General features: G+C 40.1%; 1 non-coding gene across 1 annotated transcript; it reads left to right on the top strand.

Moving 5' to 3' along the window:
- Positions 1-3159: 3159 nt before the first annotated feature.
- TRNAC-ACA lies at positions 3160-3231 on the top strand. Its single transcript has one exon. It is a non-coding gene; the product is annotated as a tRNA-Cys (tRNA).
- Positions 3232-4393: the final 1162 nt, after the last annotated feature.

Below are 4393 nucleotides of genomic sequence, written 5' to 3'. Positions count from 1 at the left end.
TGGTTCCCTGAAACCAGTGAGAAAAGGGGCAGGCCCGGGGTTGGGCAGGAGGGGTGGCCTGGGAGGTTTTCTCACCCCTTCAGTGGTGTTGAGTACAGTGGACATGCACCATACCCTGCTTTTGCTCCTGACACTCTCTTTTGCTCTCAGCTCTTCAGAAGTGGCAGGTAGGCTTTTTGGTCTTTTTATATCTTATTGTCCATATTTTGCCCCAACTGCCCATGCATGCAGTTATTTTTAGTCACCTATAGTTTCTTCGTATTTTGTTGTTTGAGAAGACATTTGTCCACATGCAACCATTGCAGCAAAGGGTCCCAGATCCCAGGTTACAACTACTATTATGTTCATCATTTATCTGCAGTCCCTCCACAACCCAGCCACACCTACTTTTAGCTCGTATCGTTGCCTTTCCATGACAGCTTCTTGGCTTTCTTCCTTAGCTCCTCCTCATTGAAGGAATTTTTCCTTGTATCAATTGGAGATGCCAAAATGTCATGGAATTTTTTTTTCTGAACTAGCAGTTGATAATTTTCATAATTACACTCCTCCTCTGAGCCTTCCATATTGGTTTTATTTCCTCATAGGCTTCATGCTGCTTTCTTTTCACTTTTGTTACAACCTTGGCACATGTCAACAAACAAGATGTGTGTGTGGCTTCCCTTGGGTCTGTCCACTTGCATAATTGTGACATTTTTTTTTACTTATCATGACAACTAGAGGCAAGTTAATGCGTTTACTCCAAGTTCAATAGCTACCTCTAGAAGGCACCCACCTGTTGTATCTCTGCCTTACCGAGATGCCATCTACTATTGCTACCATCTAGATTTACCGTGCTGTCAACAGGTGAAATCCTGAAATATACATACATACTCATTGATACACGTTCCTAGCGTTAGCTCTGTGTTCCTGACTGACACTTTGTTTTGGGGGCTACATCCTCTCCAGGGTTGGAGGCATTACCATCAGCATAGCGTTTGTTTTATCTGCTTTCATTTCGGGTATAGCTGTCTCTGTAGTGGTATAGAATACATGGTGTGGAAGGAAAACAATGAACATCCTTCAGAAGCAACAGCTCTATTGCAAAGAACAGCTTCTCATTTTCTGCTTGGTAAAGGTCCTAATTCTGAGTAGGGGACAGACAGTGGGAGAACATACTGTATCTTTTTCTCCCAAGTGTTTCTGTTTCATAGGGGTGAAGGTTAGGCATTTCATGAAATGAAAACAAATAGTTTTGATTTGCTGAGTCTTTTTGTCTTATGATTAGCATTGAGTCCTTTCAGAGTCTTGCATTAAATTGTTCATAATCAAAGTTTTTAGAATTGCTGTGAGTTTTCATTGTTTTCTCATCTTTACAGTTATTTTCATTGAAAATCAGATGATGTTTTACTGTGGTTACCATCCAAGATGATATTTTAACCTGAAAATTTCTCTTGGCCCTATATATATTAGGGAATACTTTGAATGTCTAGCAACAGGGAATAAACAAAAAAATGATGGCATATGTCTGTAAAACAACACTTTGTATTCTTCAAAAATCATATTGTTGAATGCTGTCACATTCAACACATTTAAATGTGATGACACATTTAATGTCACAGGGAAATGCCCACAGTCTATCATTTGGTTAAAAAAAAAATTACAAAGCTGTATATACAATGTGGTTCCAATTTCATAAAATAGCAAAAAGAAGGGAAAACAAAAAAGATAGGAAAGATCTATAATATAACAATTATAGGGGTTCTCTGGACAATGCAATTCCAGGTAACTTGTACACTTTCTTTGGAAGGTGCTTTATTTTAAATTTTTTGTTAAAATATGTATTACTTATTAAACTAAAAAATATAATTTTTAATTAGCAGTTTATAACTACAAGTTAATTTATTTGCAAAGGTGTTATCTTTAAGGATTAATATTATGTACATAGCGGTTTGGGGTGGAAGGGAAATATATTTTCAGATATAGAAAAAAAAAATTCTCCAAGAGCAGAGATATGTAAGATATGTAAGAACCACAGTGTCGATTATTGCCCTTCAAAGTAATTTATAGACATACATATATATATTACATGTGTGCATCTACACACACATACAGACATATGTGTTTATTTTCTGAAATTGATTTGAAGGTGTCTGATGGTCACTTTAATAGGATACTGGTTTCATGTCCGTGAGAAGACAATAAGGAAGATTAATTTGTAGCCCAGTAGTTCTAAGTGTAGCCTGTGGGCCAGCAGAGTCAGCATCATTTGGGCTCATATTACAAATCCAAGTCCTCAAGCTTCACCTCAGGACTAGACCTACTAAATCAGAAATTCACCTGAAACTAACAACATTGTTCATCAACTATGTCCCAATACAAAATTTTAAAAAATTTAATGGAGATTAAAAACAGTACCACTTCATATAGCTAAGGTTAAAAAAAAAAGAAATTCAAACCTATGTTTTGAAACCTCCCCCCAAGATGGTTCTAATACATACACATTTGAAAGTCATAGCTATGGATGTTAATTAATCTTCTTTGAAGTAGGCATTATCAAATGGATGAAGATTCTCATAAGGATGATCATGAAGAACCAAAAACACTCCGAGAGGTGGAAGCATCTCCTATGCTCAGCTGGATAGTTCTCCAGAAGACATGCTCTATCACAGGTGGGTGACTGGACAATAGGAAAGTGAGGACTGACCCTACTTTTTCTGTGGCTCTGGTGTTTCACATGTATTTATTGTGGAAAGTAAAGAATAAAAAATATGCATGCTATAAACTTCTTGTGAACACATCAGTTTAACTTGCATACCAAGATCATGTGAGAATTGGCAGAGGCCCTGAAATAGGCCCCCCTGTGCTTCAGAGGAAACGATCTCCACCCCGAGGATGCCCATGGTGCTGCTGTCCATGGGCCGTGTCCAAGGTCATGTGCTGGCTCACAGTGCTCGGTGGTGGAGATCTGAGGGTAAAGATGGAAGTCCTGGAGCTCAGGGGGCCAGAATCAATCTGGCCCTTCCTGGCCTCTCTTTTCATACATGGTCGACCTGACGGAAGAGCTGGGCCAGCTTCCTGGGGAAGCCTGGACCGAGGGGATGCGGCACATACACTGTAGACTTTCAGGAAAGAACTTTCCTCCACTTCCTTATAGTGGTGTCCTTTGCTGGGAAATGGGCTTCCCGAGTGGCTCAGACGGTAAAGCGTCTGCCTACAACGCAGGAGACCCGGGTTCAATCCCTGGGTCAGGAAGATCACCTGGAGAAGGAAATGGCAACCTACTCCAGTATTCTTGCCTGGAAAATCCCATGGATGGAGGAGCCTGGTAGGCTATAGTCCATGGGGTCACAAAGAGTCAGACACGACTGAGCGACTTCACTTTTGCTGGGAAATGAGCTGGGACTGATGTATGCGATTGAGATGTGCGTCCAGATGAAAGCGGCCAAACAGGGGACTCACCTTAGGCGGACAGATAGCCCAGGTACCAGGAATCCTTTCCTTCGTAGTAGAGTTGCCAGATTTAGCAAAAACCAAGCCAAACCAACAGAAACACTCAGTGCCCTGGTTACATTTGAATTTTGGATAAACAATAAATAATCTTTAGTATAAATATGTCCTATGCAACATTTGGGATTCCTTTATAGTATATTGTATGCATTGGGTTTCCCAGGTGGTGCTAGTGGTAAAGAACTCACCTGCCAATGCAGGAGACATAAGAGACACAGGTTCATTCCCTCGGTTGGGAAGACCCCCTGGAGGAGGGCATGGCAACCCACTCCATATTATTGCCTGGAGAACCCCATGGACAGAGGAACCTGGCAGGCTACAGTCCATGGGGTTGCACAGAGTTGGACATGACAGAAGCAACTTAGCATGCATGCACACATGCATTATTTTGGTATAAAATATTTAATATGTATAAAAATATTTAATATGTATAATATTTAGTATGTTGTGGTTTAGTTAACATTCCATTATATTATATGTCTGTATGTCTTTTCTCACTGAGCTGGATGTTTTGGGGGTATGAATTATATTTTATATCTCTAGCATGCAATATTTGGGACACGCTTACCTTAAAAGATGATCTGTTTATCTAAAATTTAAATTTAGCTGGGAATCCTATATTTTATCTGGTAGCTCTCCTAGGTAAACTTGGCTAGGTAGAAGACTCCATTAGGATTTGGGACAAAAGCTTGACAAAAAAACAGAGGTTTTGCCTGAATGTTACCCTCCTTCAGGAACCTGCTGTGAACTCGGGAGTCAGTGTTCCCGTACCCCACCCATCCCGACACTATCTCAACATCAACGTGACTCACAAAGAACAGCCATACACTAGACTGGTTTATATATTTGTCATTTTTTTCTTTGAATAATTTCAAATTTCTCAAGGAGGTTAAAAGGAGGTCATGGG

The sequence above is a fragment of the Cervus canadensis genome, chromosome 7, assembly GCF_019320065.1.
Source record: "Cervus canadensis isolate Bull #8, Minnesota chromosome 7, ASM1932006v1, whole genome shotgun sequence".
In the NCBI taxonomy this organism is placed as follows: Eukaryota; Metazoa; Chordata; class Mammalia; order Artiodactyla; family Cervidae; genus Cervus; species Cervus canadensis.
This window is presented reverse-complemented; position numbering and strand designations above follow the sequence as displayed.